General features: G+C 37.0%; 1 pseudogene; it reads left to right on the top strand.

The window, feature by feature from the left end:
• Positions 1-9185: 9185 nt before the first annotated feature.
• Positions 9186-9777, top strand: LOC114219501 (peptidyl-prolyl cis-trans isomerase A pseudogene; annotated as a pseudogene).
• Positions 9778-11535: the final 1758 nt, after the last annotated feature.

Here is an 11535-nt window from a genome sequence, read left to right as displayed (position 1 = left end):
AGCAATAGGTTGGAACCATAAATGCAGTTAAGTAACAAGTGATACAGAGTTGAATCCTGACACCAGCATTCTCTAAAGGGGATCCTATCTTCAGTGCTGTTTCAGGGCACCAGAAAGCCAGAGTTTTGGAAAGATTTCCTGAGCTTCCTTCCTTGGTTATTCCTGCAGCAAATAGTCATGGTCTCTGTCATGTTGAAAGTATCTCTTTTCCCTTAGCAACCTGAAAAGACCCAACACAGTATTAAAAATCCAACTGCTTAAACACTAAATGCAGATATGCTCAGACTTTCCCCTGAGCTATGAAGGACAAGGTATTTTTTGACTTCACATGACAAGGGCTAATGATAGTGCTTTTTTTGACTCATCTTTTGAACGTTACCAAAATTGCAACCCCAGATTACAAGCTTATTTTCCACAAGATCAAGCACTGTGAATAAGAATTGCAGAGGCAAGGACAGAAGAAGCCACAGATATGGTTCTGGCTTGTGATGTCCTAGATTTCCTTTAAGTATATTAACTATTGCAAGATAAAGGTCAGCAGAATTAAAAAGATGAACCACAAAATCACTGGATTTCAGTTCTCATTGTGGCAAGATTGAAGCAATGGGAAAAAATAGAAGTATATGTCCATTATCATTTGATAGTAGATTTTGTGTTTCACTTTTTTTCCCTAAAGAGCATAAAAGATCTTCTGAACTGTCCATCTTCACAACATTCATAAGTACTTTCCTTATCATATAACTAATAACATATTGTTAGTTCATTGTATAATGCTTTTATTATTTCCAGAAATGATGTGAGAAAAGGAACTATGTTGTTGTTGTTTCATACATACCCAGTACCTAGCACAAAATCTGTGGGACCCAGGGCAAAATTTAAATGTGGGATCCCTTGCTCAAATATTTCCAAGAATTTCAAGACAACATTAGCAAAACATTAAGACAAGCGCCGGAGGCTCCTGACCGTGAAGCCACAGGCGGCTCACACCTGAAGCTGCCTCTGCTGGGACATCCAGGCATCCAGTAAGTACGTGGTGACTAAACAACTTCGCGAGCAAGGATTCAAAATCTTTTATTCTGAACACTAGAAATGAAATATAGGTGGGTTTGGGTCTATAACACCACTTGTTTCTCCAATAATCAATTTCAAATTTTCCTATTTTTAATCCTACTTTTTCCCTAAAGGTCCAGAATACTGAAACCTGGTCAGCTGTAAGAAAATAGATTAAATTTTGTGTTATCTTTCTTTTCATTCTTGTTCACGTACAAGCTTACTAATTTTGGCAATTCTCTCTTTTTCATTCCCTATCTTCTAATTGCTTTGGATACCTCAAGGTTAAATCCTGAAAAACCCTCATTAATACACAAAGAGCTATAAATCAATATTAAAAAAATTATGCATACATTGCCTTAGTGATACTAAAATAACAGGGTGGAAGAAAGTGCAGTTTCTTGCAAAACTAGTTATGCCCTATATCTGGGAAGTCTCAAACCACTGATAAAGACCAGACTACTTTAGAAAGAATAATAACTTGAAGCTGAAATTTACTCAGTACATCACAAATCAATGACAAATAAGTTTCTCCACTCAGTCCCTGACAAAGTATTTTTTTTCCAACTGAAGGAACATACTTGACTTTTTCCAGAAATGACCCGATTTTGGAACTGTCAGAGGAAAATTTTTTTTTGAAATAAATATATCTATCTGTAGTAATGTGCTAAATCAGTTCATGCAGAATAATGGGTTTTTAAAAATAAAGTTCATTTTTGTTCCCTTAGAGTTAAAAAAAAGAAGTAATTTAATAATAAATCATGACGGTTTGCTTAAGGCAAATCCTGTAATTTTTTTTTTTTTCCAGAATCAAGTTTCTTACTGCATATTGGTCCCATGAGACTTTGGATCCATTCCAAACTGTATGAATGCTACCCCTTTTCATCTTTAAACTGACTGGTTCCTATTTTTCTTCCTCTATATTGCTTCAAAATGTAAAGTGGGAACTACATGGATTATTCTTGCCCTTAATAGTATAATGGAAAGAGAACAGTCTTTGAAAAAGGACTAACTTGTATTTGAATCTGAGTTTTGCTGATTTTCTCCTGTGTTGCCTTGGGAAGTTGTTTAATCTTTCTAAATCTCAGTTTTGCCTTCTGTAATGTGGAGATGATGTTTCCTTACAATATCTGTTATAAGGATTCATGATTATACAGGTAAATTGAATGACACATAAGTATTTGAAATATGAATTATGATGATGATCATTAATTCTCATTGTTAATTTTTTTATAAATCTTTTCCCCACACAACCAAAGGAATATATGCTTATCATAGAAGGTTTGTCATATACATAGAAGTCTAAAAAAGCAGAAAAACAAACTATCTATACTATACGAAAGGCTAACAATTTGACAGACTGATATCTAATCATTTTTTTGTATGACTTTTTTTCTTTAGCTAGTTAAGATCCTACTTAATATGTCTCTTATTCTTTGCTCATTATATCACAAAGATGCTCCCATATCATTAAAATCTTTTGATAAATGCCAGTTCAATTGTTTCTGAGTAATCCATTATATAAATGTCTCCTCCTCCTTTTTGTGACTGAACTATCCAGCCACTTTCATTTCAATGACTAAAGGGCTAGAAACACCTAAACAATTATCTTTTAAAGAAGATTTATTTATTTATTTGAGAGAGAGAGAGAGAGAGAGAGAGAATCTCAAGCAAGACTCTGTGCTGAGCTCAGAGCCCGATCGGGGCTCAATCTCACAACCCTGAGATCACGACCTTAGCCAAAATCAAGAGCCAGACACTTAACCGACTGTGCCACTCAGGAATTCCCCCTAAACAGTTACCTTTTAAATGTTGTGGTAGTTTGCAAGAATGGACAGATTTTGGCCTTATACTCTCAGGTACAGACTCCTCCATTCCAAGGACAGCTGTTCTTCAGTGACTTGACCTCAAAGTATCCTCTTAGAACCAATGATAAAAAAGTTGGCTCTGCCCACTATGCACATTTCCACTCTAGGGGGGAAAAACCCAATTGTTTAAGCAAGAAAATGAGTGTTTCTAAAATGGCACATCGTTATTACCATGTTGACAGAAATAAAAAAGGTGGAGGAAACTTATAAAGAGATGCTCACAAACATTCAGTCTTTTGACCTCTTGAGACATAAGACTTAAAATTAGAAGAGCAAATGATAAAGGAAGAAAAGAAGGTGGCTAGGGTAACTTTGTGGCCCAGCTCTAGGATGATAAGTGGTGAGCAAATTCCCATTTATTTAAGTCCAGACAGAAGACATTGGGTCACAGAAACATAGATGAGACACTGAACTGGACCAGAAGTATAAAATTACTAACCCTTCAGTAGTTTGCAAATTGAGAGTTAAGTATATTGAAAAGTGATACAATCATATATGTTGTTTGATACCACTAGTTACCTTCTCATGGTTGATGTGCGTTAGTGAAGAACCCAAGGATGAGAAATTTGTATGGCGTGAGTATCTGCCCAAGCTAACTGACCCTTAAGATCAACTTGTATTGGTAGCAAAAGAATGGACATCATAAGAGGAAGTAAATATAAGATGTAAAATAGTATTTTGAAATGAATCATAAAAATTAAAGACCAAGTAGTTTACAAACAGTATTAAATATTCTTGTCTTCTCCTTTGTGAAGTGGATTTTTTACAGATGAGCAATAAAAACAAGGGAGGAATTGAAGCAACAATTGCGTAAAGAGAAAATTGACCTCACAAACAAGTCTGAAAGGGCAAATATAGCAGTTAACTTTGTATATAAAAGTGATTCTTTTTGAACATATCATGGTAATGGTTTTTAATTTAATTTCAGAGGACTTGAAGAGAGGCAGGCTTTCCAGGACAGGTAACATATCCTGCAGCTAAATCCAGAAAGCAGGTAAAACTTTCTGGAAGAGATCTGGAAGGATCTGAGTTACATTAATTACTCAGAGACTCAGTGTTGATGCAAAGATGTAAGCATTAGTTGGCACATTGGTGACTGGCTCTGGAGATCTCAAAAGAGCATAGCTTACTGAGTTATTCCTCCCCATTGACTCTGTGCCCTGCCCCAGGGTTTCTTTCTGTGCCCTCCCTCTTCCTGGCCATAGGCTGCCAGGCCTAAGACTTGGAGGCACGTCATCCCTACTTTCCTCATCCTGTGACTCTGCGAGCTCTAGCACCTGATAATGCCCTTCCTGTCTTCTTTTATTCCTTCTTCCTCTTATTTCTACCTCTGTCAAAATCAATCAGATTTATGGCAATGAAGTGGCTTAAAGAGATCCAAAAGATCATCATTGATTCCTCTAAAGATAATGATTAATAGTTTTCATCAAAATTGGGAAAAGTTAATTGCATTTAATGAAAAGAGACTGTAGGGAAGCAGCAAGCCCAATGCCTAGCACAAGTAGGGGGATTACATGTAGATATTTGCTTTCCCTAGAGTTAAAAGAAAAAATGTTGGAATGGAAGACAAGGATGAAATGGCTATTATTCCCTATTTCATAGCATTTGGCCTTATATTTAAATTGACTGTGTTTCAATGGTAACTATTGATTAAAAAAAAATATATCTCTCCAACACAAAGCAATAGATACACAACATGTTAACTAGGCTAATCTTAGGGGGTTTTATGTGTGTGTGTGTGTGTGTGTGTGTGTGTGTGTGTGTGCGCAATAAGTAGTAGAGACATTAGCTTTATTTTGATCATCATTGTCCGGGTTATGTTGTGTTAATAATGACATCAACAAAATAAAAGTTCTTACTGATTTATTAGTAGGTTGAAAACAATACCTATATTGGAGAGGAATTAATGGATAATTTAATGATAATCTATAGGTAATCTAACTATATAACTGGTAGTAAAGCTGTGCTTCAAAGCCTATGACTACATGACCAACAGACCAACAGGAGAGTAGGGCAATCAATAAAGTGAACCCATTTGGATAGCTCAAGTTACTAAAAAATTTTTTTTTCCTTTCAAAGCAAAATATCATGACTGTGTCAACACTGTGCCTGAATGAAAATTAAATCTGATCCAATAAAGCAGCAGTTTTATTCACACCCAGCTCCAAATCCAAGAATTGAAGCAAATCACTACCAAACACAAAGATTATCACCCGTAGGACGTCATTGATCATCTGGTCCAACCCCCTACTTTTTTGGATGACAAAACTGAAAAATAGTTTGTACCTTGAAAATGACTTCTGAATCTACCATGTCAAGTGTTATGTACTTCAACTTTTGAGGAATGTATCACACAGCTTTCCATAGCCACATAGACTACTTACTACACTTTTCTACACTGTCCTTAGCATTTCCTTTTATTATATACTTATGTGCTAGAGGACTTTGAAACTTGATAAAGATGAAGGGCAACAGTATAATTAAATGAGCAGTGTGGGAGCCCTCTGAGCGCTAAGCCATCGGAAGGAACTCTAGTTACTTATTGCTCCATAGAGTTCATTCTCATAGATTTACTGGGTATCTTACCATGAAGTGGCCCAAAATCACTACCAGCAAAAGTCAGGATATAATCTGTGGTTGACCTTTTATGAAGATAATGATAGTTAAAACAACGTGGTCTTGAATTTTTTGCTACTTAAACTAGTCATAATTTGTAAACTTAAACCAACTGAAATTGACTTTATTGTTTCAGGCAAAAAAAATTTATATATTTTATTTTGGAGTATTGCTTTTACTTTTTATTTGTGTTCAGAAGTGAACCTATTAATGCTCAATGAGAGTCGACTTCCCAAGGGCGAATTAAAGATCTTTTTAAATAGATGAAAGGAAAATTCATTTCTCGACATGCAAGGAATATTTCTTGTCCACTGAATAGAAGTAAATTTATTTTTTACCATTTGTTCAACTTTTTTCGTCTTTATTGAATTGTGAGGGACTACCCAGAGCAGATCATTGCTGGGTAGGGCATAGGCCTTTCAAACAGGATGCAGTTGAAAGTTCCTAAAGGTATATAAATTGTCTACCTGGAGAAAGAAGTTGCCTACAGATTTGCCTTGATGAAATTTTCAATCCTGATTTGTTCATTCATTCACAGGGAAAACAGCTACAGGGTGTTCTTGAAGGCAAGGAAGTGATAAGGGAGCTCCACCTTAAACAAAACTAATTCCTATCTGAAGTGAGTCTGTGAAAGCCAGGGACCGTTCTTGTTAGAAGTTTATAAACTTTGTAACTAGCCAACGTTCAAATCTTGTTTCAGTTTTCCCACAGTGATTAACAATGATACATCTAAATAAAAAGGGCCTTTGTGTTTGTCTTCAAAGGCAACCATCCCTACCTGAACCCGAGATGGTGGTGGTAGGCAGTATAGTTTCCGGCCACAGCAGGCATCCGAGAAAGAAACCCTGAAGGGCCTTGCAGTTGACAATCAGAGCAACGGAAAAGAAGAAGTGAGTCTAGAGGTTGCTGGCCTGGAACTAAGGAGTGATCCCAGGACTGAGATGTTTCTAAGTGGAATTCCCTGATTTCCATAGATAGTCTTTTTTATTTTTGTTCTATGATTTTCTATTACTTCTATATTTATTCTACTATTTTTTTTAAAGATTTTATTTATTTGAGAGAGAGCGAGAGAGAGAGAGCAAGCATGAGCAGGGGGCAGGGCAGAGGGAAAGAGAGAAGCAGACTCCCTGCTGAGCAGGGAGCCCTACTCAGCTCGATCCCAGGACCCCAGGACCACGACCTGAGCTGAAGTCAGATGCCCAACCGACTGTGCCACCCAGGTGCCCTCTATTATTTTCCATTATTTCTATTTCTACAATATCTGTTCTAGATAAATTAATACAAAATTCATTGAGGCACCTGAGGAAGAACAGAAATGTTAGGAGAAGGTGGGATGTTAGGAGATCTGAGTTCAAATCCTGTTTATATCATTTATTGGATAAACTATTTTACTTTTTTAAGCTTCAGCTTCTTTTTCTATAATGTAAGATTTTTTTTACTCTGTGAGATTAAAGAGAAAGGATCTACTTGGTACCTGGCACCAACTCACTGATCAATAAAATATCCATTTATTTGGAGTTAACAATTTCTTAAAATTGCTCAATAACGATAGGCATCTGTAAAGAAGGAGGAAGAAAAGCGGTAAAGTTGTTTGCTTCCAAATACAAGGGAGTGTATTCCTGATATTAAGACAGTGCAATTCTGTGGTTTTTAGATGCTCACAAGTTTTCTTTTGAGTTACTGCTGCGGTGAGGAAATAAATATGTACATCGACTTAACTAATGGAAGAAAGTACTTTTGTGGGCTGATGCCTCTAAGAATATACCACACCCTTATGCTAGAATGGGTCAGGGTGAATACTCTTCCATTGGTTTCCCCAAATGATTTTCTTAGCCTAGAAGTTTGTCGAAAAAGACAGGAACAGTTACAGGACCAGTTAAAACATCTTGCTCATTCCTCACAATGTGATTTAAATTGTTTTGTTTATCAAGATTTTAATGGCTTAAATAAAGGGGCTTCTACTACTTCCCTTGGGAAAAAAATCGATGGATAGGATAGTGTAAAAGCTTACAAAATGGAGACATTGCTTTGGAGAGATCATAGATAAAAGTGTCCATTGTACTTATCTTTTGCATATTGACTTTAATAAAGAAAAATTCTTGTGATTTAGGTCACACCAAATGAATGGCTACTTCAGCTACACACTGAGTAGACAGCAACCATAGCAGCATGAAGGAAAATGACTGTAGGCAGCAGGTCTGGTTTTAAGCATCCTCTGTTACCTGCGCTTAAGTAGAGTGTGACCTGTGGAAACGGTCAGAACCATATCACACTCAAATCTCTGAGTCTCTCACTGAATCTTGAGTAATGAGTATGCATCCAAGGTTGGCTTTTCTCTGAACATTGACTCCTTTAGGTGGAGGTTAAAAGTGACCAGGGTCAAGCAACAATACAAAACAGAAATAAACATTGACCAATTCAAATACCCAGTTTTCCAAAAACTATGCTGCGCACTTAGGTGTTTTTTGAGAGTACGAAGTACATTGCTATAAAAGTGATTCCTTATGTTGCTAGAAATAAAATCATAAAATATGAGTTAAATAGAAAGCACAATGACTGTAATTTGTATTCTCATCCAAGCTGGTGTTTCTCATCTGTAGGTCTCATTACTGTGTAAGGCAGCATTGGGAAGTGATTGGCGGCATGTGTTCTAGAGGCCTGGGCTCCAGTCACGGCTCAGCTCCTTTCCAGTTGTGGGGCTCTGATCAAGGTGCTTAACCTCTCTGTGCCTCAGTTTCCTAATAAAAAAATGACGATAACAAAAGCACCTGTAGAGTGGAGTTAGTCTGAGGATTAAATGAGTTAGCATTCAGTGCTTAGAACTGCGCCTGGATCTTAATAAATGCTGGCCGATCCTTGTGTTTACCTAGGAATGTCTATCTGTCCTGCTAGACTCTAAGGGACCGAGAGAGCTGTTTTATCACCATTTTATTCTCAGCATCTACCATAATGGCTGGTGCACAATAAGAAAGCCTGCAAAAAAAAAAAAAAATAGGTTCAACAAACTGAACATAAGTGAAAAATTTGTTAGAATAACAGCAGAAAAATAACTGTAGATTTTAGTTAATTATGTCTCAATATTGGTTCACTAAGGTAACCAATGTACCACACTAATGCAAGATATTGACAATAGGGAAAGCTCTGTGCCTGGAGTGTGGAGGTAGAGGGTGGGTATATTTAACCTTCAGACTATCTGCTCGATTTTTCTGTTAATCTAAAATGGTACTTAAAAAAAAAGTCAACTAAGTGCACAGAAAATAAGTAAAATAAGGAGCTACTAATGAGGTTCAGTCTGATTAACTAACGAGATTCAGTCCTGCATGGTCAGATTGCAAAATGACTGAATTAAGAACTGAATTAAAGGATTTAGGAAAACCTTATACTGGAGGGTGTCTTGTCAACAGTGAAAGACCTAATTTGCTGCAGAGATGGACCATAGAAATATTAACAGCAGTATATGTTACAGTTTACATTTTGTATTAAGTTTCCTTGCTTGTACATAGGTCTTGTCCCAAAATAATAATTATACTGTTTTAAGAACATTGGGGCTATATCTAATATTAACAACAACAAAAAATCTCCAGAATGCTCAAAACCAATAAACGCCAGACTGATTAAACACTGCCCCTCTAAGTAACAGGTGCCTAATAAATGTCTGGTAAAGGAGTAAAATTAAACAAGGGGACTGTGGCCTTGCAGACACTGCCCACGCTGTGCAACCATGGGCAACCCTCCCACCCCTCCACCCCCTTGTTCTTGGACGTTGCCATGGACTGCTAGCCCTCAGACCACATCTCCTTTGAACCATTTGCAGAAAAAGTTCCAAAGACAGCAGAGAACTTTTGGGCTCTGAACCCTGGGGAAAAAGGATTTGGTTATAAAGGTTCCTGCTTTCACAGGATTATTCTGGGATTTCTGTGCTAGGGTGGTGACTTCACAAGCCATAATGGCACAGGTGGCAAGTCCACCTATGGGGAGAAGTTTGATGATGAGAATTTCATCCTGAAGCACGAGTGTGGGGGGTGGAGCAAGACGGGGCATGTTGGCCAATGCAAATGCTGGACCCAACAGAAATGGTTCCCAGTTTTTCATCTGCACTGCCAAGACTGAGTGGTTGCATGGCAAGCATATGGTCGTCGGCAAGGTGAAAGAGGGCACGGATACTGTGGAAGCCAGAGACTGCTTTGGGTCCAGGAATGGCAATACCAGCAAGATCTCCATTGTTGACTGTGGACAAATCTAATAAACTTGACTTGTGTTTTATCTTAAGTAGCAGAGCATTCCTTCTGTAGTTCTGGACAGCAGCCCTTCATCCCCATCTGTTCCAAATATCCTATAATCTTTGTGTTCTCCCTACAGTTCTATGGGTTCTATATTTTCCTTGCTCCCCTCCAAGTCTAGCTGGATTGCAGAGTTAAGTTTATAAATATGAAATAAAAACTGAACAACAACAACAACAACAACAAGTAAAATAACAATAAACAAGGGGACTATATGAGGAATGCTTTTTCTTCAGTGGAATAGTGTCACATGCAGAATTACTCTATATAAATCACAACAATTATACCCCCAAATTTTCTCCCAGAGGTTTTTGATCTAACAAAATTACAAATATACAGCTTCATCATATATTAGATATGGACTATTTATAAATACATAAGAACAGTCACAGAAAGATTATTGGAAAGATTAAGTAGAATTATAATCTAAGGTACAGATTTAATTTTGTGGTTAATGCATGTAGAACTTCTATTCTATTCAACATTTCCTAATTTTTAAGTAGAGAAAACCAGGGCCTCTTAGTTTCTCCTTCACCATCATTTTCCCAGAATTGAGGTACTGATGTGTGTACTGTTTTTTTAAGGGAAAAATACTGTTTAATTTAAAGTAACTTAATAACCTTTTTATTTGTATGCAGATGAAAAAAATGTTCAGAAAGATACTTAAGTGACTGCTTGTATCATGCTATTTGGGGAAATATATCAAGCTTGTAAGCTTTTCTGAAAAGCCTGTGTCCTCAGAAGATCTTGATTTTGATGAGAACGCAAAGGCAATAAAAGACATTAAGCAACATGAAGTACCTTCTAAGTGTCTAGCACCGTTCTAAACATACGGGGATACATCAGTGAACCAAGTGAATTATAAACCGTGCCTTGATAGAGCTTACCTTTCCTCAATGAGGTAAGCTAAACTGGGTGGCACAGTTTTGTCCTTCAGGTATAATGTCATATGAAGAGGAAATACTGGATAGAAAGTGTGTTTTGTTTTTGCAAATGAGCTGTATTTAAAAGAAAGAAAAAATGGAGTCATCTCTCATGTCAAAAGGATGATAGTCAAGCAGAGATAGAATGGCAAGACTTGGGATGGGAGAATGTGTTGGTGGTGTCCTGAATTTGTGTACTGACTTGATTGTTGTCTGCTTGTGAGCTGTGTGACCATTCTGAACCATAACTTCTTTATCTGTATGATGGGCTATTGTAATGGTAACATGAGACGCTGTGTGTAGAGTGCTCTCCTGCTACCTAGAGTGGGCACGTAGTTGAGGGCACCTAAACTGTCAAATTTCTAAATCGAAGATTTTTATTTCTATTGAGTATTATTATCTTTTATAGTTCACTGAAGAGATTAAAATTGATCTCTGCTTCTCAGATTTATCTATTTAGCTATGAGATCCAATACAATTCTTTGTATTCTTGATGCAACTTCCTGTGTCAGTTTATTTAGAGGTGCCAGAGGGTGGCTGGGCTCTGTCTCCTCCTTTACTCTGATGTAAGCTTGACTCTTTTTATTTTTTTTAATTAAATTAAAAGAATTTCATTGGGATTTAGCTTTCAAGCTATAACAAACCTCAAACACAGTGTCAGGTCTTGGCAGAACTTGGCAGAATTCAGTTTTGAGAAAATAAAAAGGCAAGCTCTAGTCCATGAGAAATAATAACCCACAGGGAAAAACTTGGTGCAATAATACCACAGACAATTTTGGGTGTGTATTCCCAGAGCAA

This window comes from Eumetopias jubatus, unplaced genomic scaffold (genome assembly GCF_037043125.1).
Source record: "Eumetopias jubatus isolate StellerSeaLion01/CBP00866 unplaced genomic scaffold, mEumJub1_p1.0 scaffold_6, whole genome shotgun sequence".
NCBI lineage: Eukaryota > Metazoa > Chordata > Mammalia > Carnivora > Otariidae > Eumetopias > Eumetopias jubatus.
Note: the sequence above shows the minus strand (reverse complement) of the source record. Positions and strands in the feature narration are given on the sequence as shown.